The sequence below is a fragment of the Grus americana genome, chromosome 8, assembly GCF_028858705.1.
Source record: "Grus americana isolate bGruAme1 chromosome 8, bGruAme1.mat, whole genome shotgun sequence".
Lineage (NCBI taxonomy): Eukaryota > Metazoa > Chordata > Aves > Gruiformes > Gruidae > Grus > Grus americana.
Genome location: NC_072859.1, coordinates 5,614,499 through 5,639,572, shown reverse-complemented (window position 1 = coordinate 5,639,572; position 25,074 = coordinate 5,614,499). Strand labels below are relative to the sequence as shown.

The following is a 25,074-nucleotide window of genomic DNA, read 5'->3' as shown; positions in this document are numbered from 1 at the left end:
CTCTGTCATTAAGGAGAAGGACCAAACCCTAGACATACTTGTGTAGGGATGGTAGTCCCCAACTCTTCCATGGGCATGAAGCTACGTTGATGGGATGATGTGGTGCAGCCAGGGAGTTGCCTTGTGTTAGCACAGTCCTGCTCTTGCTGATGCAAATCCTGCAGGGCATTATATATCTGTATTGGTCAGGAAGTAAATGAGCTATGGAATTGACTTATCTGCCCTTCTCCCTGTCCCACCACGGAGTGTCACCACCAGCCCAGGGCACGTGGCTCATCCCTAGTGAAGGACACAGTCTCATCAGAAGGAAATCCTGCCCAGGTGACAATCCCCAGGGACTGCTTTGCAAAGCCATGCCAGAGCTGTGAGGGCCACAGACTCACTTAAATTCCAACAGCGAGCTCATTGGTGCCAAATCCCATTTGCATCACTGTGAAAAATGGTAAAATCATCGTTAGGTGTTCACTAAAATACTCTAAATTTTGCAGAACATGAGGCATGAGTCAGGCATTGAAACCAGCATCCAAAGGAGGGAGGGAGTGGAGAGAGGCAGCAGGAGTGCTTATGAAATATTTTGTTTCACTGGCAAGAGGACAAGAAATAATTGGGCCCTAAATCAAGGAAATGGGAGAAAAGGAACAGCAAATCAAGGGAAATGGTGGAAAATTAGGTCTTAGAGTAGAGAAATGTGTACACATGATCACCTGGTGGTTCTGGCAGAGATATATGCCCATAAATCTTCTTTTAACCTTTTCCCTGCTGCTTTAAGGGGAATAATGTCAGATTTGCTTTCTCTGTCCATCTTTTTTACAGACAACTGGGTTCACAGTGGGTGAGGGAGCTCCCAGGGTGCCTGGGACTCCTTGGGCAGCCTGGAGACTCTTACCCCGAAGAGAGGGTCCATCAGGCAGACCCATCCTGTGTCTGGGATGGGGTTGTGTGGACAGGGTGAGCTGCAGAAGACACTCCTCTATAGGGCTGTAGTGTGCGTATGTGGATGCCTTGGGGTTCACGTCGGCAGGAATGGTTGGTGTGGTCTGCTCCTCGTACCCTGCAAATTGGTGCACGTCTTGATTTCTAGAAGGTGAGGTGGACCTTAAGCAGCTGGGGAGAACATGTCTGACCCTTACTGCAGATGGTCAAAGCTTTCCCTGTCTGACCATGACTGCAGCTGCATCCCTAACAGGACCCCCTAGTAAAGTCTGAGGGACGTCTCCCTTCCAAACTTTCCTGAGACCTAGAAGAGCAAGGTGACCTGCAAGGAGGTCCAGGCACCTCCCTGCTATTCACCTCTGGGCACAGGACATCCCAGCGGGCTCTTCCAGCTGCAAACCTGTAATTCAGCTATTTAAAAAAAAAAAAAAAATCTCCTTTATGCCCCTCTTAAGGTCCCTGGCTTATTTTTCTCATAAAAATAATGAAATATAAAAATGAAGCTTTCCCTGTTTGCTTTCTCCCAGCCCTCCCTCCCACTGCACAGTGCTCATTAACTCCCCTAACGCTCGAGTCAGACGTGGCCTCTGGTTAAAAACAGCAACCGCCCTCGTGCCTCGCCTGTTTCCCGGGAGCTGGCAGCCAGACAATAACACCGATGGGATCATCTTTGTCAGAAGATGTCAGCCCCTCTGCGAAATTTAAATAACTTGAATTTGGAGTTGGAGGGGGGGGGGGAGATTAATTAAAAAAAAAAAAAAGCTGGAAAAAGGAAGCAGAAAGAGGGAAAACTGCTGTTTGGAAGAGGCTGCTGGAGAAACTGCCTCTTTGCTTATCGCTGCTGGGGGCAGTTTTGGGCAGGTAGGAGTTTCGGCTCCTGGGATCGCAGGTCATGTCAGTTATGTTGCTGCATTTTTCCCCTCCCTGGTTTGTGAAATGGGCATAGCCTTTCTGAACTGCTCTGATATCTGGGGGTGAAAGTACTCTGCGAGAGCGGGGTGTTAAATTATTCTGTTGGAAACAAAAGTCTCAGCTGAACGTTGTTTTAAAATAGCCAGCCTAGGCCACGTGGTTGCGTGCGATTTGAAGAGCTCTATTAAGTAGATAAAAACATTGTCTCCTTGCTTGATATTTAAGCATAATGAGGGTTTCCAGAAATGTCTAACACAAACACTGCTCCCACAAAGCCTTTAATCTGATTTTGTTTGGCTGTTGGTCCATCCTGGTGGGAATCTGGCATCAGCCCACCTCCAGCTGCCCTAGGAAGGCAAGCCCAAGCCCCGCGCGTAAGGACTGAGGGATTGCTGTGAGCTTGAGTTAGGGTAACACTGCAGATCCCCTATTTGAGGACTCGCATCTTCTTTGGGCACCTGGAATGAGGGTCCTGAGCTGCCTGGAGGAACTCCCTCACCTCCAGCTGTCAGGGGAGCTCAGTCTGGTGGTGTTGTGGGGCTCAGAGTGCTTAATGCTATCATGGATTCCCCTTTCAAGGTCTGTACGTTGGTCTTTTTTGTTTTTAGTTATCATAGCTCCTGTGGCTGGAATGGAGCTAACGTTTGTGCCGGCAGCACCCGAGGTATCAGTAGCTGTCTGGAGCCATTATGCAGAAGTTCAAGTCCTGGCCAGCGTGCTGCATCGCAACGATGCTTGGCTGAAGGCATGTCCAGGAGATGTCAGGCAAAACTTAGTCTTTATTGTTTTCTGCCTTTTTAAATGCGGAAGATGCTGTTGTGTGGGATGTGTGTCCAGGCATAACAGCGTAGATTTTTCTGCCTGCTTTTCCATTGCCTCAGTCTCTGCTTGTTTGTTTGCTGCTGTTGTGTCTGTATGTTTTTTGTTCCTCCCCTCCCTACTTCATTTCCAGCATAAAAAAGTTATTTAGCCCGTGAGTGCGCGGGAGCTTATTGTGCACAGAGAGCTGCAGCACAAAGGATTCCAGAGACAATCTTGTTTCCTCTCGCCAGCGCAAGCCACCCGGCCAGATGATTCAGAAACACAACATCTGCGAGTCTTAAAAGGAGTTATGCTCTGTTTGACTGCAGCTTAGAGCACGGAGAATGGGGGGAGGGAGAAGCCATTCTGGAGCCTGGTGGGTTTTGTCAGACCACTTATGGTCCTGTGTCACAGCTGCAGCCCAGCCTGTACAGATATGTTAGTGGATGCCTGTGTTTGAGCTGGGGCTTCGATTTGCAGCTGATCTGTAGATTAGCGACGGGCAGACTCTCCCTGTGGGAAGCCCTGGTTTGCAGGGTATGGAGATGCCTCCCCAGGCAGGCTGCAGCTTTAGCACTGGAACGGCTGCCCTGGTGTTGTGTCGGCACTCGTTAGCCTTGATGTTCAGCAGGGCTCAAATCTGGTTGCAAACCTCCTTAACGAAGCGGTTCTGCTTTCCCACGGTGGCAGCTCTGAATGGCACCGTGCCGTAGGGACCAACCTGCTTTCTTGGCAGTAGCTTCAAGTTTTCCAGTGCTCCTGTTGCCTGGAGAAGTGTGTGTGGGTCCTCTTGAGATTGCCTCTGCAGGCACCCCGGGAGGTGTGTTGCCAGCACAGGCACACAGTGGCTGTCAGGGGGCTGAGGCACATGAGGTGAGCTCAGGAGAGCCTGTTGGGTCCCTACATCTGCCAGCGCTGTTCCAGGTAAGCCTGCTTGAATGCAGTCTTGACGCTTGATGTTCTCCAGCCTCCAGAGCAGGGACTGGAGAAGCTCAGAGCTTGGGTTCAGCAGAGCACTTCAGTCATTGGTGCATCTGAGTTTTGTTCTCCAGTTCAGCACAGCTCTGGTCCAACTGGGACATAACAGGGTGTTTCTGACCCCTTTTCCCTCTCACGTGGTTACAGCGCACTCTTGTCTCTGGATCTGCACAGATGGGAGGGTTGGTTAAGCCCACCCTGCAAGCCATTCCCTCCAGTCTTGCAAGAGAAAGCATTTCCAAGCCCACGGATCAATGTCCCAGCTTGAGACGTGCTCCATGATACGTCAGGATTTGGGTGATCTCTTCCATTTCTCCTTGGGTGCTCTTGGAGTTCAGCACTGTACCAAATGGGAGAAGAGGCGGCATTAAAGCAAATGGCAGGGACAAGCAGCTTTAAAAAAAAAAAACCAAAACCAACCCTTTTTTCGCAGAGTGCTGTTTCTTTTAACCTTTAAAGTCTCTGCTTTGCTTCCTTTCAAAGCCTCCTGCTTTGATTTCCCGTTCGCAGTTGTCACTCTAGAAGAAAGGAGACATGCGCTAGGGTTAAAGAACAGCTGCGGAAGCATAATTAATGCTTTGCAGCATTTCTGAAGGCCTTTAGCACCTTGCCGTGACCCAGCCTGTAACATCTGTGCACTGGCAGCAGCCAAACCGTAAAACTTCCCTCCTCCAAGTCCTGCACAAAGCAACTGTTGCCTGCCAGAGGCATGCAATCAGGGCAAAAAGTTAACAAATCACTACAAAAGGCAGGCTGCAACGCAGATGGCAGGTCCTTGGGTGCTGGGCTTGGCAGTGGTCAGGGGCTTCCAGCTGCTGATCCTTGTAGATGCTCGAGGAGGGAGGTGGAAAACCGCTGCTTTTGCAGAGATTTCATAGGAGAAATAGGACATATCCAAATCAGAGTGTAACACCAGTCCCTTTGCTTGCTCGTGTTTTTACTCACTGAATGGATCTGGGCAGAAGCCAGTGCCCAAACCCTGCCCAGAGCTGTCAGGATGACTGTCTGCACAGCTGTCACGTACCCCAAGGGATGCTGAATGCATCCCCATTTGGATCATGTTTTATCAAGGTCTGTCTTTTGCAGCACTTTTCCCTTTATGTGGCTAAAGGGCACCTTCAGGGCTTGCCACCCTCATTTTTATGTGAGCTGTAATTCAGTACAAAGAAGATGTAAGTGACTCCAATTCCCGAGAGCTCCGGCTAGCGTTTTCTTTTCAGTCCCAGAACACAAGTCACAGCTGGAGCTATCTTGGTGACCAAATGATGAAGGAAAACACTCTGTTTTTGAAGATTAACTTTTTTTCTTCTTCCATATCTCCATTTTCCTCCCTGTTTCACTGCAGCCAACCCTGCTGAGTTTCCAACCTTCAAAGCCCATCGTATCCAGCTGGATGGTGGCGAGCTTGCCAAGGGGAAGTGTTTGTCCTTTGCTCTTTTTGGTTTTCTGAGAGGCCCATGACTGTAACGGATGCCAAGCCGCCGTAACCTTCACCTGACTGAGTTCCCAGCTGCTGCTGTGTTGTTACAGCATCTCTGTCTGATACAAATTCAGCTTGGTTCCTCGTACCTGGAAATTTTATATGACAAATGAGTCTCATTTCTGATTCTAGTCTCCCTTTGATGGACCAGACTGTCTGCTACCTGGGAGAGTTTCGTTGATCTGAAAGGCCGGAAGGAAACATTACATTTCTCTGCTTTGCCTCCCATTAACAGTGTGCCAGAGACACTAATCCAGCATTTGAATTTCAGCCAGGTAGCTGGAAGGGACTGTATCTCGGCACCCTCCTCTGATGGACTATCCAGCATCGCTTCTCGTCACGCCTTCCTGTACTTCTCTTGCCTTTGGGCAGGAGGGAGGTGTGGCTGGAGAGAGGAACTTTCTTTAAAGAAGTCTCTTGCTTCACAAGTCAGATGAGGATGTTTTGCTGCCTCTCTGATGAAATTTCTTCCCTTCAGAAGGAAATGTGGTTGGGTTTGCAATTGGTTCCCTCCTGGTAATAAAAAGGATGGGGTTACTTCAGGGACAGCAGCTGGGGAATTAGGGCTGAGTAACAGTATAGTATAGCATCTCAGGTGTCTATCTTTATGCAGCTTAATGTATAAGCCATGATGTCGCTGTAGGCTTGGTGAGCCCCACAAGCTGTATGGCCATCTAGGGCACCTCTGAGACCTATCTCCGGTTTTGCAGAGCGTGTTTGACGCCGTGTTTACGTGCTTATATACTGTTTTCCTCAGTGAAGAGGAATACGGATTACTGCCTTGCTGAGGTGCAGCTTGGCTATGCTTAGATTTCAGGTGCTGAATTATTTTTTCCTTTGGCTGGCATTTGCAAGGAGGCATCGTGGGGTTTTTTTCTGGTGATAGTGCGTTAGGCTCCTAATTCATGACCAGCTCCTCTTGCTGGATGCTATGCAGTCACTTCTTCCTCACCCTACAATCAGTTTTAAGGGGACTGGAGGAAACAACAGAGTATTATTTTAGTTTGGGAATTGCAGCTGAAATAAAGTGCCTTGCTCTGATAGTCCAGTATCAGGTGTATACAAGCTATGCTGGTTGGAAAATAGTAAGTGGGTTGCTACTGACTGCGTGAAGGTGAAAAGTAGAGAGCATAATCACAGGGGAGCGAAAGCTGAGCTGACTCTGAAGATCTGGTATCAACAGCCAGGAACATGGGGGCAGCCTTTGGGCCCTGCAGCCATGCCAGAACTGAAGTGGGTGAGAACAGGACCAGGTGCATCACCACCGCTTGCGCTGTCACCAGGGATTCCCATAGCAGTTTATCTAGAAGCAATCTCTTTGTGCGCAGAGAAAGAAGCTGGTCACCCCACTGGCATCCCCCGAGTGGGCGGAAGCTAGTGGAGAGCAAGTTTGCTGTGGCAGCAGGCCGAGGACCAAAGCAGCCCCATTTGCCAGCTCTCGGCAAGTGTCTGTGCCTGGTGACTGCAAATGCAATGAGAGGCTGGGGATACGTGCCTGCAGTTGGCTGTGCCGCCTGGGCTGGCAGCCGACTGTGCCACGGGGCTGCCGCACCATTTAATTCTCCCTGCAGGTCTTGCTGGACGCAGAAAGCCTTTGGATCGCAGTCGAGGGCCCACTCTCCAAACCACTGGAGCAGCCAGTGAAGCGTGAGCACAGAAGAGACTGGGTACCCTGCTGAGGAGCCTGTGCAAGGAATGGCCACGCCTGCAGCAGCTCTTTTCCAGGCATGTGTTTTGTTTGGGACAGGGATTGTGGAGGGCCACTTTCTTTGTGTGTGGGCAAAGCTCTTCTCTCAGCTGCGTGGCTCTTTCTACATGAGCTGTTCTCCATGACAAGCAAGAACAAGGCATGGTGAACAGAAAAGGCAGCTCTGAAGGGAGGATGCTAGTCTGGGAGATATGGCACGTGATACACCTGGGGCTCCCCGCTCCTGCCTGCACAGCCTGCTGCCTCCTTTGGCTGCCTGGGACAGGGGGGAGCAGCGCCCAGTGAAAGCAACTTGCAGTACGTATACCATTGCGGTGGGAGACAGCATATGGCCTGGGAGTGCGAGAGCTCCCCAACCAGCCAGGCTGGGCATCTGCAGAACCTGAGCAAGGAAGGGTCTGGAATAAGGAAAGAAACGGGATGCAGGAGGAAAAAAAAAAGGGCTGTGGATTACTGAATTATACAAATCGGATTGCCATGGCTCCTGTTCTTGGTCTTATCCTCCTCAACTCCAAGACAGTGATTTTTTTTAAAAAAGAAAATGAATGCCAAGATTGTATGTGGAACATACACAAAATCCCAAGTGTTTTGTTAGGAAGCTGCTCTCTTCTCCTAAGAATATTCTTTCTCTGTGCAAATGCATATGCTCTGGGCAAATCCCCTTAAAGTTATTTCGTGGTGAAGGTCCTTGAATACTGGTGTTTGAAGGAGAACATATTTCATGTTTGCACTGGAATTTTTGATTGTATGAGGAAAAAACCCCATGTTTCCAGCCAATTCTCCTGAAGCGAGGAAGCATTACATTCCCTTCCTTTGCCTCCTATTAAGAGGGTTTCTAGAGGCACTGAGCTCCTGCAGTTCCCACTGACGTGAGCAGGGCAAAGCAACTCTGAAAATTAGATGCGAGAGCTCTCCAAAGAGCCCAGCCCTCTGATTGCTTCCTTGCTATTCCAGTGCATCCTGCAAGACCTCAGATGTGAGGCTTGGTGTTTGCTATGTACCGGCTTGCCTTAGATCCTCCCATCTGCTTTATAGCCCTGTGTGGTGAGATACTCAAACCAGCGAGTGGCTGAAGAAGCCAGATGATGGAGACCTGATCTGAGCACTGTTGCTTTTGGGTGTGCTGGTCATCTCCCTTGGATTACTGGGCATAAATCTCCCAGGGGGTTATAGGCGGAGATAAATACATCAGCGAGACCCTGGCTGTGGAGTCAGAGTGAGCGTCTGAGACATTGCTCGTGTGTGTGTTCACAGTCCCGTTGATGTGGCAGGGTGCAAAGGACTAGTTCATCAAACTGGAGAAATTAGGTGCCACCCGGCCGTTTTTCAGTTGTCACCTGGCGATCAGACGGAGCCGCTGCTCTGGCAGCTCCAACCACTCAGACGATGGTGTTTGACAGTGAATTAAGCAGCAGCACCATGTTCTCAGCTCCTTTGCTCTTACAAATTGGGAATGAGTCCTCAAAACCACCGTTTACCTGTGTGTAGGAGGGGAAAAAAACAGGGTTGTAAAATAAAATGAAACAGACCAGTCAAGTAATTTAATTCTTAAATCTTGTCTCCCTTGGACTAATCTCCTCCAAGCCATTCTTCGCTCAGGTCAACTGCTTTTAATTAGCAAGCTTCATTGATCAGGGCAGGAGTGGGAGCTGGTGGGTTGCTGTCCAGGTCTTTTTAATTTAGAGGCTTTTCTTTCTTGCTGGAGGGATGGTATTACCCAGAGAGGAACCTGGCAAGAAGACCCTGGAATTGTTTGAAGGAGGCTGACCTGCGATCGCCTTTACTGCATCTCTTCTGGCAGTGTCAGGGATTGGATAATTTTCAAGTGGAAAAAGAGGGAAGGAGAAAAAAGAGAATTAGCCTAGAAGCAGGTTGTGGTAATGCTGGGAATTACTGTATGGCTGTAGTTGCAGGCAGGGGTTTGTGTGTGTTTTTTGTCCTTCCTGGGGAAAAGCAAAAACCCCAGGGATCATTGCAAACAGCACCAGAGTCTCCCCAGCTCAGGAGGATGCTCTTCTCCAGTCTGCTTTCTCAAACGTGGCTGCTCAGCAGCATGAGGAGTACCTCTGTGAGAAGGAGAGCGACCGATACCTGCTCCCTGCCTTGGGGAGGGATTCCCTGCAGTCCGACAAGGTAGAGGTTCCTACCACGGCTTTTCAGCCTCTTACAGTGCTTCTCTGAGGCATTAATGCTGGGGATGAGCTCACCATGTAGCTGTGCCTTTGGGCAGGGGAGGTGGTGGTGCTGACTGGCTTCTCTAGCTCGTGTTTCCTTAGGGTACAAGGCTAAAAAATGTACCCCTAGACTCTTGCACCCTCCTGAAGGAAGCTGCTTTACTCTTTCCTGTAAATGAAAACTGTATACCTGATACCAGTCCTTTACTCCATTACCAGAATCGGTTGAACCCCGTCTGTATTAAGTGTGGAGGCACACACTTAAAGGATGCGGATGTACCGGCATCTCTGTTCGCTGCCAGGTTCCCTCGTGGTACACTTGTCCTGCCTTTCAGATGAATTCTGGTCCCATTAGTGGGTTGCATGATGACTGTAAATGCAAATCTATGGGCAGTCGTTACATGGCCACTGGATGATTGCTCTCTCTGCCTCTGGGCCTCTTGCAATTCATAGTTAAGGAAAATACATCTGATTAATTAGCAGAAATTTGCTATTTTATGTATTTGATCAACTAAGTCATGAAAATTCTGAAGTGCAGTTAAATCAAACAGAAAGGAAGTGGCTTTGTATCAAACTATTGAATTAATATAATTATCTTATTGATTAAATCATCAAATAAACCTATAGCTCCTTTATCTGCTCTACTTGGCCATCTGGGAAGGCAACTGCCCTGTTCAGCTCTCAATCCCTGAAGCACCAGTCTCAATGCTGACGGCTGCCTTTATATTCCGGTCAGATAGCTGATCCTGCTGTGGTGATCTCTGGCTGAATCTCCCACGGAGAGCAAGGCTCTGATGTCCATTATAGCTGTCAGCCAAAATTATATATATTTGAGTAAGAGGTGATCTCTCGCATATCCACTCCATCATGAATCACTGAGCCTGAGCTGGCATTACACAGCTTGTTACGTTTCAAATTACGGGAGGAGAATGCTGGTGGGTCATGACTTTTCAGGGTTAAACATGCCGCAGGAGTGTGGGCACCTGTCTTGGAGGCCAAGGGCTACATCAAGGGCTGCATTTGGAGCTGGGGAGGTGCTCTTGAAATGTCTTTCCAACGTGTTGGGTGGCTCTTTCTCTGCAAGGGGCTTCCCATTCTTGCATCTTGAGGGCGAAGTGTGTGAGTGGAAAGGTAATACCAGTATTAGTAGGTATTAGTATTAATAAATCCTAATGTGGGCTGATCTAGGGGAACCTCCCCAAGGACTGATGTTCTGCTGGAAGTGATTTTAACCAGTGGTTTTAGTGGCTCAGCTGTTTAATGTATCCGACTGGTTTGCTGGCTGGAAGTTGCTTTCTCAGACCTGTCAATTATGACACCCTGCCAATGTTCCTGCTTCTTTGTCGCCGGCCAAAAGATGGAGAGGAAACAGCCATGTCAAAAAGAAGGTATGTAAGGTAAAGCCTAGCAGCTGCAGTGTGAAGCTGTAAAATGCAGGCTTGACTTTAAATCAGGGTCTGCTTCCCATTGGAGTAATCCAGATCTGTAACCAGGCAGCCAGCCAAGAGCTGGGTGTGATTAGTCAGAGCCATTATGATCTGTGAGTCCACCTCCGTTGACCCTGTAGGACTCCCAGCTTGAAAACATTAAGAACTTGCTACAATTTGGTGCCAAAATTGTCATCGACTCCCCCCCACAAAAAAGTTTTCTCCTCCATAGGCAGGTGCCAGAGGCAGTTGCTGTCTCTGCTAGCAGATGCTTAACTTGGTTTTAGGCTTTGAAGCAATGCTGAGCTCGTGTAGGAATTGAGCAAAAGTTTGGGGCTTTTGCGAACGTCCCTATTTTGGGCTCAATCTCCTAAAGCAAACCTCAGCCCCTCTTGTGGGTCCTGCAGCCACCTCCCTGCTGGCTCATTGCTGATAAGGGATGCAATTTCATCCTTATCATTCCAGCTGACAGCAGCAAAGATGACTCATCCACAGCACTGTTATTGGAGTGTGAGTTTAGCCTCCAATTGTGCCGTGAAAGGAGAATAAGCAGGACGGGTTCGTGAAGAGGGCTGTATTGTTCCTTCCAGCTTAGGGTTGGTGTCTTGTGGCTCAGACACTAACGATATTGCCGGTCTCTCTGAAATCTCACTCCTAACGTGTCTCAGTGAGGGGAGAAATGGTAAAAACCGAGAGGCACCATCCAGGTTTGGCTTTCTGCCGTGCTCAAAATTCTCCATGGTTCCTCCTTCTTCAGGAAACAGTCACTCTGCAGGTGAGGCACGAAATGCGTCCACTGAACAAATTGAAAGAGACTGTCTCAGCAGGGGAGGGATTCAAATACCCTTGTGCTTCTGTCAGGTTTTTTTGGGGGGGAGGTTTCCAGCCTTCCTTGGATGCAGATTTCCCAGGGGTGATGCTTTTTGTCCTGCATGTGATTTTTTTGATTTTGGCAAGCTGCCCATGGCACTGCATGTTGCTTGAGATGAAAAGCTGGAGTGAAGCAAGCATGTTCTTAACACTTAGGAAAGCAGCTGCGTCATCAGATTCACCTTGAAATGCTGGTGAACAGCTTTGCTGGGGCCAGCACCCATGTTACCCTGCAACGTCAGGGCTGCTGTGTTGGCTGCAGTCCGCAGAGGTGAGGAAGACCACGTCTTCCATTCCTGGTGGAGATAGCAGCAGGAGATAGAAGTTGACTGAGGATACAAAGGAGGAAAAATCTGGTTCCAGACTCAATTTCTGGAAGTCTGGTTCAGCATTTGAGATTGCACCCTGTGCTGATGTGCCAGTCATACCTGGGCTGTCCCTGAGCAGCACCATTTCTCCTGGTTCTCTCCTGTTGGTGTCAGCTGGTGGGACCTTCCTGTTGTCTGTCAGGATTTATCTTCCTCTGATGTTGTGACATGCTGGACACCTCCCTGGGCCCTTCACTGTGGGGAGATACTCTCAGGCGGATTGCCTCATTTCTAGGTACAGATGGATGGGAACGGCTGAAGAAACATCTTTTGAAAATGTGTGCAGGTCAGGCACTGTCAGAGCATGCTTGGCCTGCGTAATTGGCATTAAGGTCAAAATTTCTGGCTCTGTACCAGCAAAGTGATGATGGGTTGTTTATTGCAAGCATCTGCAGGGTGCGGGAGGTCTTTCTGCTGGAGAAGGTCTCTCTGTAGTGGGTGTATGTCACTCTGCTGGTGCGGTCCATATGGTCTCTGATTTATAATCCTGTTGGTGCGATGTTGCCCATGTTGCAGTGTCATGGGACTCCATCCCCTTCTCTGATGCCTCACTTGCTTTGCACTGACAAATTTTAGGGGCCACTCCTGTAGATTGACGTAAGGTCAAATGCCTCCTCATTGTCCTCCTCTTCCCTGCTTGCAGCATGCATGAACAGCGTGCATCTGACAGTTTGATCTGCCCCAGGAAGACCTCCCGTCTGTTCCTTATCGGACATCAAAATCCTTCCCTCTTTGCTCGTATCAACGAGTCAAGGTACGTGACAGGGGAGCACTCTGACTGCTGGACCATTGTTGGTGCTCGAGCGTTGCTGGGCTATGCATGAGTTGCAGGCAGGAGGGTGCCCCAGGGTGCTCGATGCTTTGACTTTCCCTGCACGTCCACATGTGGCATCTCAGAGGGATGCAGCAGGGCTTTGCTCCCTTTCCTTGTCTGTATTCTCCCACCCGAAAGCAGACGCTTCAGCCTGGCATTCGGTGTCGGTGCTGGCACTGCTTGTGATACCGCACGTGGTAGCGGCTCCGAACTACTTCAGCCCCGCAGCATCTCCCTCCTCCTACGGGGCTGTGGCCATTTGCCCTGCAGAGGATGCTGAGGCTGGACTGCTCTTTTTTTGGCAGAACAACAACCTGTGCTTAGGTCAGCTGTAATTTAATCGAGTGGTACAAAGGATTTAGTGCACCTTGCAGATAGAAATTGCCTTGGGCCGGACAAAAGAAATACGCGTGCTGTTCCCTTTCTCTCCTCCTGCGACGGCTTAGTCTGTGGTTGGGTGTTTTTTTTTTCCCATCCTCACTCCATGACATACAACTCAGGGGTAGTTTGCATCTCAGCGTGTCTCAAAACGTTACGAGGCTTCTTCCCTAGCAATGATGAATTCAGTGTATAAAGCCCAGAACCATGATTTCCCTCAGGGTCTCTTGTAATAATAATTTCTGTAAATAAAGGCTGGAATCAGGATCTCCGTTGTAATAGGATTTTGTTTGTGCAAGGGCTGGTAGCTGCGTCCCCCTGACACTGCCCTGTAATAGGATTGTGGGCTGTATCACAGCATTGCAAGCGGGCTGGGGGGGCCGGGCCAGCGCAGGGCACCCTTGCAGGGAGGGAGAGGGGTAGGACTTGCATTTAGGATGTGTCAGGGAGTTTGCAGGCCGTGAACACAGAGCTGACGCGCACCTCTGATGTCTCTCGAATTGCTGGATCTTGCCAGGCTGGCGAAATGCCTGGTTTGTATTTCTGACGGGGTGCAGCGCTCTGTGCAAAGACCCTGTGGCCGAGGTAAAGCCCCCGTTCCCTGTGAGGTGCCAAAGCCTGCGAGCCTTGGAGGAGAGGGAAGAGCCTGGGAGTGCGAGGTCTGAACCGGCTACAGCGAGTACTTGCTGCTGCTGTAACCGCATTGATCCGTGCGGAGAAATGCTGCAACCTCTTCATTCATCTCTGGACCCACAGAACTTCGATTCCGTGTGCCGGCAACCGCAATGACCCGCACCCCGCACCAGCTGCGTTCCTGTGAAGCTCACATCTATAAAATACGTACCGTTGCTGAGAGAGCAATTTGGCAGTCTCCTGAATGAAGGGTGCAAGAAAACGATGTGCTTAATTATGCCTGCTTGGGAGAGAAGTGGGTGAGGAGGCATGTGCGATCACAAGCCTTTGGGGCTGTTACATTTTTTTCTCACCTGTTCTAGCAGTAAGAAGTGCATGGGGGAAGCATGCGCGTGTTCGCACGTTCACACTGCTACCCCTGCCGGGTGCAATAATTCTTCCTCTGCTGGTGAACGGATGCTGACGGAAACTTTTCTTCAGCAGGATGGGACCGGTAGTTGTGCTGGAAGTGATGGAGATCTTTGATTCCGGGCTGCTGCAGCACTGCAGAGTATCATCGCTGCAGGATCCTGAGCTGCTGTGGGTGAAGGCAGTGTGTTTTGAACATACACACCTCAGGCGCATTGGTAAATTAAGATTTCTGACCTTACACTGGCTGTGTTTTGTCCCAAAAGCCTCGTAGCCTGAACTGGTCCTGTACCCAGATGAGGCGGGCTCAGTACTACCTGGTGATGTAAAGACAAGCCCAACCATTTCTACGCTGTGGAGGCAAGAGGCTTTTCCCCCGGTAATCATGATGGCAAAGGGCTGGTGCTGGGTTCGGTGTCGGCAGCAGTGAGTTGTGTTGTTCTCAAAAATAACCAGGTGCCAAAACCGTTTGTCGCCGCCGCTTTGTGAAAGGTGTGCTGGCACTTTACATCCTTCCCTGGCATCAGGGGGAAGGCTCAAGTTAGCTCTGACAAAGCCTGCACACTATTCGCAGTGTAATTAGCACCACAAGTCTTGCTAATTGTTGAGGGTTTTTTCTCTCTCCCCCCCCCCCCCCCCCCCCCCCCGCCCTTTCTCCAGCACAAAATTTCTCTAGTTATCTTGGGTTATCATCATGGTAGACAGCATGCTAAGCCTGGATGCTCCTTCCGAGGGCTGATGTCAGGAATAATTACTGCTGTAGTAAGCTGATCAGCCCTTCGTTATTAGCTGCTGTTGTTGTTACCCGACATTGATTAGTAATTTGTAGCTGCCAGTGCTTTCCTCTGCCCTCAAAGCCGAGCGTTTGCTGGTGCCACGGTGCTGTTCTGCCAAGGACAAATGAACATTTCCCCCCTTGCCACCACCCCCGCAGCGTTTCCCTATCTGTGCTTTTGTTTTTTAAATACGTGGGTTGTGGCTGGGAGAGCAGCACCAGCCCTGCCTAAATGCTGACTTTGCAGCTGAAAATTACTGAGGGTCCCAGCTGGCCGCGGTGATGGAAGATCCTGTGGTGAGTGACCCAGCGGTGGGACGATGTTTGTAATTTCGGGCCGAGTGCCTCGCAGCGATGTCCTCAACCTCCCCGTCATCCCTGGGTCCTGCCAGCTAGAGAAGGCAGCAGAGATGCCACCTTAAACGTTAACTCGCTCTAGAGCCATCGGTAATGTTTGTAGGTGGCTGCTCATGTGTGTTCATGTCTGGGCTGGTGAGCAGCGGCGAAGGTGGGGTTTGGAGGAGGAGGAGAAAACACAGCTGTAGACCCTGTCCTGTTATGAGATGTTCAGAGGTGTTTTAAAGTAAGGCCATTTAGTAACTTGAAACTGCAAATGCTGGGAGAAGGGGGGCTTCCTAGCCAGGACCTGGGATGGTCAGGGGTCCTTGCCCTGTGGAGCCACCCTGTTTCATGACGCTGACTCCCTCTGTGCTCTCCCTGTGGCTGGCTCTCTTACATGTTCTGGCTGCTCCTCCCTGGCTCCGTGAGCCACGTGTCATGGCTTGTTTGTCTGATCTACTAGCTCTGTGGACCAGCTGTGCCTGTCAAAGTGGGGTCAGAGTGCAGAAGGCAGGCTTGCAAGCCTGCGCTGGGGTGGGGAGGGAAGTTTGGGAAAGCGATGTAGGGAGGCAAGTGCCTTCCATGCGATCCGCATCCTGTCTCTGCCTCTTCTGCCGGTGTGTTGCTGGCTCTCGCGTCGTCTCTGGATCTCAGCAGCAAATCTTTTGAGCGATTTGGGTTGTCCAACATGGTCCATTGCGGAGCAGCATCCCAGGAGATGGTTAATCTATCCCATGCAAGCCTAGCGTGGCTGACAGGGTAAGGGGGATTAGCTCTCCTCTGAGGGGGGATGGAGGAGGGCTCGGGCTGGCACAGCACAGACCAGTCTCCACACCCATCTCTAAGCCGTGCCGCCGCTGCTGGGAGGCAGCATGTGCAATCACGCCAATGTATGTAAATGTCCGTCTGACACAGCAGGTATAAATCATGCATGGGCAGCCAGAGACGGCAGGGAAAGCACCTCCTGTAACCCCTACTCTGACTAGCGTCCTTGTGATGCCAAGGGGGTGGCAAGGGGCAAAGCTTGATGTCACTTCTTGGCACTCCAAGAGGATGTTATTCAAAGAGACGGTGACCTCTCCTGGCGTGCAGAGCGCTGCTGGGGACCTCCAGCCCCGCGTCTGCGGCAAATCAAATGATGTGCTGCGGGAGAGGAGGGTTGGGACTCGGGCATCCATCATCAACCCGCTGACCACGGAGGAAAGGAAGAAAAAGCTGCCAGGAAGCTGCTTCTCCGTTGGTCCTCGGAGGCGCCGGTGGCTTTAATCCTGGGGTGTCTTCTTACTCATCCATTAGTGGGTACTAACCGCGGCTCCCTGCACAAGCACCTTAATGGCTGCCTGGCCTGGACCAGCCCTAATTAAGACTGAAGAGCGGTTCATATTCAAAACCCCTGCTCAAATGTGTTTTTCTAGTCTCTCGCCTTCCCAGATGAGATTTCCGGGGCTCAGAGTGGGCGTCTTTTTCTTTCGTAGTTCCAGTGATTCACCAGTTAAAAAATGAGAGGACTGCAGGATACCCGACCAGACTTTCTTTCTGATCAACACATTCAGGGGATTTTATTATCTTTTCTCTTCCTCCCCAGACAGCTCAAGCTCCAAGGTAGCTCAGGTAGAAAGCTGCAAACCACAGAAATTAATCTTTCCTGACAAAAGCTTCCCAACTAAGCGCTGGTCTGGATTTGAGGACGTGCTTGAAGTTGCAGATGGTGTGTGAGAAGGGCATTCCCAGGTGAGCTTGAAAAGGTGGAGGTAGCAGCAGGATGTGTCCCTTCACTGTGGTGTGCTTGCCATGGGGCAGAGCTAGGGGTGTCTAGGCCACTTTCTGGGCACAACAATGACAGCGTAGTGGCACAGGCCTTGCTATTACTGGGGACTTTGGAGGGTGAGACCAGAAGCTAAAACACCAGCCTGCAGACTGCTCTGTAGGCCTGAGAGGTTTCTTCAGCTTGGAGGCTACGACCTCCAGCCCCTGTCCTTTGCTGGTGCAAGCTGATTTCAATGGGCCAGCCTCAGTTTACCCCAAATGAGAAGGTTGCCTTTGACATTGACTGAATTCCCTGACACATCTTCTCCCCTGCAGTCTACCCAGGCCCCCACTTTCCTTGCCTTGCTGGCCCCTAGTTTCATCTCCAGCTTGCCCCTGCTGTTAGGGCCACTGTTTCAGCCAGCCTTGCCTGCTGGCTAACGTGTCATTGGAAAGGAGAGAGGCTGTCATGCTCTCTTGCTTCCTCATGCTTGTTTCAGCTCCCTTCAGGTCTCGAGGGAGTGTTTTCTCTGTACTTGCATGGTCTTTGCTCTCACAGCCTCCATGAGCACCATGGACCCTGGTCAGCCCCCTCCAGCCTCCCCTGCTGTCCTTTAGGTTTCCTGGGGCTGGGATTCCCAGGGCCTTTGGTGTAGGTGTGATCTCTGCAGCGTGTAATGTGCCAGAGGAGGACACTGCGGGCAGCTCTGCAGGGGACACTTGTTTGCTGCCTGAACCATACCCCTCTCTGGAGGACCTGCCTCTCTCTGTTGACCAGAAGGTGCTGGTTGATGTGCCGCTGCATGGCCTGATGTGTCTCTGGTCTTGTGTGATGGAGACAAAGCATCGTGTGAGGGGCTGTTAAATTAGAGAGCAGTCTGGGACAAAAATCTGATGGAGAATGTCTCTGCAGTGGAGCAAGGACCTGGTCCAAAGTGAGGTCTGCTGGGATCTGAGCCCATCTTTACAGAGGACTTTGCTGGGTCGTTGGCACTTCTTATGCGCAGAAAAGGCTTGAGATCCGTGGCTTTCACACCTGTCTCCATTTCACAGACTCCCCAGTAAGGCTCCACTGGTGTCTCCCCACAGGACAGCCCAGTCACCTCAGGATGGTCTTCCCATGGGCACAGGGAAGATTCCCCAGGGTTGCCGAGGGCAAGGCAAGCCTTCAAACACTCCAAACCAGGAGAGAGAGGTGCCTACACTCTGGCCAAGTTCTCCCAAGGAGAAAAGGAGGACCCGAGTGTCACAACACCCCCTAGGCTCCATATCCAACATTGATTGAAATCTCTTGGAGGCTGGCCCATGCTGCATGCCTAAACCTCAGGTTCTCTGTCCCCTGCTAACAGCTCTCTCCTTCTGCACAGATGCCTGGGGAGGGTGGAAATTCCTCTCTAGTTTTCCCAAGCCTGTCCACAAACAAGGCAAGGGGCCTCTAGATGGCAATGTTTCTGTTCAGGAGGCCAGCGGCTGCTTTTCAGGCAAGCTGTATCCTTCCCTATCATGTGGAGCTTTGGAGAAGCTCTGAGATTTACGCTGGGCTGAAGTGGACAGCTTAGCACCCCGCTGCCTCTTATCGCTTCCTCAGTGAAGTGACTTGGATTTTGTGACCTCAGGGGACCAGTGGTTTTAGCAGGCTGGACAACAGTCTTCTGGCTGTCCTTCCCTCCATGTGATGAAATTGGCTCAGGCTTGATCGCTCTGACAACCAGCCGTCGGTCGGGGAGGTACTGGGGTTTTTGGAGGTGATGGGAGTCCGTTGCTGTGACTGGGAGCTGCTGGTAAAGGGCTCGGCGGTATCGATGCTCAACTTGTTTCCTGCACGTGCTTGAGGATGCGGAGGAGTCTGCTCCCTCCGATGCAGTCGGTGTGCGTGGAGGGGCACGTGCGTGGAAATAAGGCCTTGCTGTTGGGCTGGAGAAGAGCTGGGAGGCTAGGGGAGGAAAATGTTGCTGGAGAGAGGATTGTAATTGCACCTGCACACTTAGAGCCGTCACTTGCTACCTCCTGTCTGCACCGAGCTCTGCTCGGGGCCTGAGTGATGGGGATGCTGAGCTAAATACCCTCTGCCTTTCCCAGGCCCCCTGATGTGACTGGATGGAGACCACATCTCAGAGGCTGTGCTTGTGTTTACTGTCCCTCCTGGATGCCGGTGCGACAGGTACTTTTTGTCCATCACTATGAAGCAAGAGAGGGTGGAGGGAGGTTGGGAGTCCTACCAAGAAGGCTCCTGTCCCTCATAGCATTTGTTTAAGCAAAATCTTTCTTGCTCACACTGCACAGCCCTCCAAAAGCAGTCTGGGTGATGGGCTGCCCAAGGAGCCTGCTGCTGCCTGCCTGTGGCCTCTCCCTGAAGTCCTTGCAGCTCCCAGAGGGGGGACCAATCTCGTTGGCTTCTGACCATGTTTCATCTCAGGCTAAACTCACTTGTGGTCAAAAGGAGGAAAGGAAGATTCGGAGAGCTGGGGATGTCTTCCTGCTCCTGTGCGCTGTGAAATGCAGCACGTGTAGACTGGGGTCCTGTAACTCTTCCATCTTACTGTCTTCCTGGGAGCTGGCAAGAAAATACAGCCCCTTGCCGAGGTCCCCAGAAAAGCTGAGCAGAGTGGAAGAGAAGTACCATGTTCAGTAAAGGTCTGAGCAGGAGATCAGGCAACCAGTTCATACATGTTTTGGCTCCTCAGAGTTTTATGAATCCAAGTTACCTGCATCTTGGGAGGACTAGATCTGTTTTGCAGGCCAGAAATAGAGGCTGGACTCAGATCTTGCATGAACTTGTCTGGCGTAGTGCTAACAGCTGACCTGTGATCTGGGGCTGCCTCCTCTTCAGTTTTTGGTGGTGGTTTGAGCTAATTCCTGCTGCTTCAGCTGAGGAAAGCATTGAGGTATGTGCCGTAGTGTTTCCTACCCGCGTGGCAAGGGTGAGAGTAGCAAGACCCGCTCCTGAAGCTCTCCCCTTGCTCTCCCTCTCCCCTCTGCCTGCCTTGGCCTGGCTCTCCCAGCCCTGGTCCCTCACCCGGGGCCGCTCATGCTCCTCTTTGCCAGCGCTGCGGAGGAGCCTGGAGCCAGGCGATGGAACAACACTGATGCTACAGACTGTGGAGAGGGACACGAGGTGTCGGGCTGCAGGAGATGCCGATTGATTCCCAGCTCTGCCACAGCAGAGGAGAAATCCTTCCCGTCTCCCTGCACATCGTTTTCCTCTGCATAAAACAGAGACAGTGGTCCTTTTCTTGCCTTGTTGAATTGATGCCAAAGGGGAGAGACCGGCTCCTCCTTGCTGTTTTTCCCCCAGCACGGTTAATAGTCTCTTTGGAGCTGGCGTGCTCGTACCAGGGCTCTCCACTCCACCAAGAGACCTTGAACCCTGGCTTAACAGGAGCGTGGCAGCAGGGGTGGGCTGGCTGCCTCCCAGCCTCTCCATGCGCTCAAGGCCATGCGAGAGCTCGCTCTCGTCTCCAGCCTACGCAGACGCTTTCTCTGCCAGTCCTGCACCTGCAGCCCTGGGAAGACGGCTGTAGTCATGCTGCAGCGGGCATGGACAATTGATTATAAGCGGTCGTAGATTACCTGGAGCAATGCTATTAAATTTAATACAGTTCTCCACTGGCTCTTGGGGCGCCAGCCTTGGGTTGTGTAACTGATATCTTGTTGCAAAGTATTTTGGGGACATTGCTAGGGGCGTGAGGCAAAGAGATTCGGCTGCAAAGCGAGGAGAAGAAGATGAGTTTCTGTTGAGATTTATTTCCTGCCCATTAATTGCCCAGAAAAGCTGTGTAAACCTTCTCTGTTTGTGGAACAAATACTGGAAGAGTTACTGCTCTGACCTTTTTTTTCCTTTTCCACCGGACAATTGTCTGTGCCCTTGCTATTCAGAAGCTTTGATATGCCACTGGCAGATTTATGCCGTGTTGAAACCCACCTCTTATTGCTTCTGAGTTGATTGCAAGAAAGGAAACTTGTTCGCTGAAAAATAAACCCACTGCCACACGCCCTGCATGCCAAGCCAGGGTTGAAGTTTAAAAGAACAATTTGGAGTGCTGACCTCTTTTCCTTCTCAGTTCCTTGTCTTCTGTCACTGTGTCATCTGTTGAAAGGTGGGTGACCAGCTCTGAGCAGGATCACCACTAGATTTAGGCAGGAGTGAGATACCTTATGAGCAGCCCATGCTGTGATGGAGCGAGGCCTCTGCTCGCTGTGGGCTCGATGCTTCCCGAGGGAAGGGCTGTTCAGTGTGCAAGTCCTGCTCTGGCTTAACAAAAGCTTGTGGCAAATCCCCATGTGAACACTCACATTGATTTGGTGGCTGCAAAATTTGGGAATAGATCCACCTTCCTTGGCAGCTATAGTAAATCAGATGAGGCATGTCCAGCAAGGGTTTGGAGTTCATTGCAAAATGCACTTAGTTTGCGTGTGGTTCAGGGCTTGCCCATGTTGAAGAGGAACTGGCGCTAAATCTCTCTGGAACAAACCTCCGAGTTGGAATCCTGTCCTGGGTGAGATCCCAGCTGTTTGTTAGAGGTTTTTGGGGTCTTCATCACTCTGCGAGCCTCTGATAGTGGTGCTAAGTGGCTCTCTTCCCTCTGTATCCAGACAGAGCTGATAAGCCAACAGGGTTTTATAGTAGCCAGACGGTCTGGAGAGGCTGTACAAGGAAGGCCACTTAGAGTCATTGATCCTCCCCTTGGATGCTGCAGAAGAGCAGATGCCACTTGCAAACGCAGCCTCAGGTCCTCGTATGTGCTGCACGGCTGTGCAGTCCCTATGTTTTCTGCATGCCATCGCTACTGGGACTGTTTGGAGCTTGCACCCACCTCCGCCCTGCCGGCTCGCTGCCAGAAAACAGCCCTGTCCGAGCAGAGACAGTTCTGCCTGTAAGTTTTATTCTTGGTAACGTAGAATCTGTGGTAGCTGGTAAATGTCAGCCCTCATTAGGAAATATATCTCGTGGGTGTGTTTCTCCTCGCGTACAAACCTGTTGGAGGCTGCTGGTATTTCACCAAGTGTCTGAGTGGAGAATCAGGCCCATATGTATGTGTGTATGTATGTATGTGTGCGCTTCCTCCTGCAGGTGACAGGAGAGCGGAGGGTGTGGGTTTTAATCCGTGTATGTGTGGGCAGCTCTGCTGATGCTGTTTGTCAGCTGGAATCCCAGCACAGGGCTCTGCGGCATCAGCCGCGGCTTCCTTTTTGCCTTCTGTCACATTTGGAGGGAGGGAAGATGTAGCTGAGTCTTGCAATAGTAGGTCAAAACATACTGCAGCACTAAAGATCAGAGCAAAAGCTTTCTTGTACAAACACATGGTTTTATTCATCCTGTTATTTTCTTTATCGAATGCTTACTCGCCTTTACAGAGCAGCTTTTGGCCCCAGGAAAAGCAAGCGTTTCGTTGGGAGGGAAGCTGGGCTAGTGACTGGAGTGGGTCACAGTTGTGGAAGATGGGCGATCTAGATTTTTCTTCCTGGCTCTGCTCTGGCCCCTTGTCCTCCAGATCTCTGTGAAGACCTTAAGAAACAAAGAGCTGGGACTGTCGCTGTGTGTGTATGCAGCACATAGCGAAGTGGCACACCCAGAGCATCCCTGGCACAGCAAGAAATGCTAGTCATGACAATTGCACTACGAACAAGGACTGTTGTGCTGTTGACGTGCAGCTGTTTCTGGGTGGGTAGCAGTTTGGTTAGGGTACAACCTGGTTAGGGTGCTGGAGCAAGCTCTCTACTCCAGACAGAGCTCTGCCTGGAATTCTTCAATGTCCAGACATGCAGACAGCTTATTTTTAAGGTCTCATTTGAAAGATGTCAGCTCCCCCTCCCTACTCTTCCCCAGGCAGCGAGAGCAGAAAACTAAATTTATCTGCATTGGGAAAGAGAGAGCTGGAGTAAACCAGCCAGGCGCCGCTCCAGATCTGCTGGGTAGAACAACTGGCACAGAGCTGTCTGTCTGTCCATGTCTGAGATGCTCGGGTGCTGCTGATGCTGGGGCGGCAGTGACAACTGCACAGCATTTTCCATTCCAGCCCCTGGGTTTCAGAATTTGCTGGAAAGTTTGCCTTGTTAGGGTGATGATTTATCTGATTTGGTCCCTGGATTGATTTATTTTTTTTTATATGTGAAGCATAGCGGTCCCTCTGCTTTCTGTGAGAAAGATGAGGAGCTACACTCCTTGTCTTCCTTCCCAAGACCTTGTGGGACCCTGGTGTAGAAACTGTGCTGGAGAAGAGGTTGAAGCACAACCTGCGAAGAGCCCTTGTTGCTCAGGGACTTTTAAATATCCTGTACGTAGCGCATAGAAATGGGGATTGCAAAGGACTCCAATATTTTCAGTTTGAGCATAGCTGCCCACAGTTCCCTTTTTGGGGTTGTTATTGACTGACACAGATTGATGGAAGGGAACACAGGGCAGAAGTTTGAATAGCTGTGTGCTACGCTGGCTGCTGTGTGCCTGAATTAAAGAAGAGACTATTCAGTGTGAGTCCCTTCCTGGGGCTATCTGGGGGATGTGCTGTGCCTGGGGCACGGGCAGGTGGAGATGGGGTCGGATCTGGTTATACTTTTCGCCTTCTTCTAAAACTGGAGCATCCGTCTCTGTCAGGCTGCTGCTAATGAGTTAGTTAAACAGCATCTCCTTACTGGAAACTCTTTTCAGTCCAATTAAGATCTTGCAACATGTCAGTTGTGACAATAAAAGTGAATTAAATCTCATTTCTCCTTTTTTACGATGTTTATTAGAAGATGGGAATGCTCATTTAGAGGAGCTAATCATGGTTATTTATTTGTCAGTGGTACCAAGAAGCCCCTGCTCAGGCTAGGGACCTGTTGTGCCAGATGCTGTGCGTGTGCTCATGGAAGGAATGGGAGTCAGCCCTGGAGAACAGATTGACCGTGCGGGAAGAGCCCAGGCGAGGTAGGCAGACTCCCATGGCCATTCAGCCCCAGCTGCAGGACTTGCTGCTGCGTGGAGACACTGTGAGAGCCGCTGAAGCTAGTGGAGATCTCTCCACCGTGCTGCTCAGCAGAGATCGTGCTCTCCTCTGAATGCTTGTCCTCCTTGTTGCAATACTTCTGTCTTCATCACCCGGTCCCAGAATTGCTGGCACATTGCACGGCTGTATAGACCTCTTTTCCCGAGGGAGCCAGGGTATAAGTGAAAACTGAAAGCTTTAACTCTGGAGTACGGCTTGACGGGAAGGGTAAATTGTGGCAAGAGGTGTATCTGACAGTCCTGTGGGTCCTTTCTGTTTCAGATGGCCTCTATCCCTCACCCCAAGGCCTTTGCAGGCAAAGAGGAGAATGCTTAATTCATCTCCCCTCTCAAGCTGTTATGATTCAGTGGCTTGGCCAAGACTTAAAGCAAGCTCTTCCAAGGGCCTGGGCTGCTAGTCAAGATGCTTTCCAGCACATCTAACAGGGCAAAAGAGTTATTATTTTATTGCCGTGAGCAACCCAGGCAGGAGGATGCAATAGAAAAGGCCTGTGGGATGGTTCAGTGCACCAGCTTGTTTTCAGGGGGAGTTTGGTTTGTGCTTCTCAAAACCAGTTAACTCCATCCTTAACTGATAAGCTTAAAGGACCCAGCAACCAGGAGCAGAAATCCAAGGGCACGGAGATGCAGGGACTGAGAAGCAGGCCAGGAGGGAGAAAGCCATGTGCCAAATTGCTGATCTTCCCCTCCGGTTTGTCCTGCCAAGACCACAGCCAGCCCTCAATGCCTCTCCCAGCGAGGGAAACCCCATGCCATTGCTGGAGGAAGGGGTAAGGGTCTGGTCCCCCTTGCCCTGAGGTTTGGCAGGGTCACATGGGGTGGAATGTGCCACAAGCAGATTCTACTGAAGGTAAAGGAGAAGCATCGAGGACAGCGAGACAAGTTTGTCCTGAAGGTCACTGCAGTCCTGTGCTGGGATCAGTCATGACTGAGCTGTTGGCTGCTGTGTTTTGGACTTCCAGATGTCTGACTTTCAGCCTGTGCTCCTGCCTGGCTCCTGGGTTCCTCTGTCAGGACCTTTTGCTTTGTGTTGTTGATGCTCGTGAGTGTTGTCCAGACTCCGGATCCATCCTTGGCTCCAGCCTTGTGTAGACAGAGGTTTGGGTTGCCTGTGAAGGTTATGATGTGGAGGACAGAAGCAGAGGGCTTTGAAGAGTGTGCTGGAGGAGAGAATGGAGAAAGCTGGGGTAGGCGAGATGGCAGCAGGACATGCTGACTGGCTCCCCAACACCCTCAGCAGCATCGCTAGGCTGGGGTGAGCCGGCAGCAGCCAGTCGGGATGGGGGACCGAGAGCTCCAGGCTGGGCTCCTGCATACCAACACACATTTACAACACACCGAGGCTCTT

General features: G+C 50.9%; 1 long non-coding RNA gene across 7 annotated transcripts in view; it reads left to right on the top strand.

Annotated features, from left to right (window-relative positions):
* Positions 1-25,074, top strand: part of LOC129209276 (uncharacterized) — a 91,237-nt gene that overhangs the window by 18,595 nt on the left and 47,568 nt on the right. The window contains exon 3 of one of the 7 annotated variants that reach the window (XR_008578028.1): positions 18,824-18,905. The exons of the other annotated variants lie outside the window; for them this stretch is intronic. This is a non-coding gene — a long non-coding RNA (uncharacterized LOC129209276). The remainder of the gene's footprint in view (positions 1-18,823; positions 18,906-25,074) is intronic. 7 annotated transcript variants of the gene reach the window in all.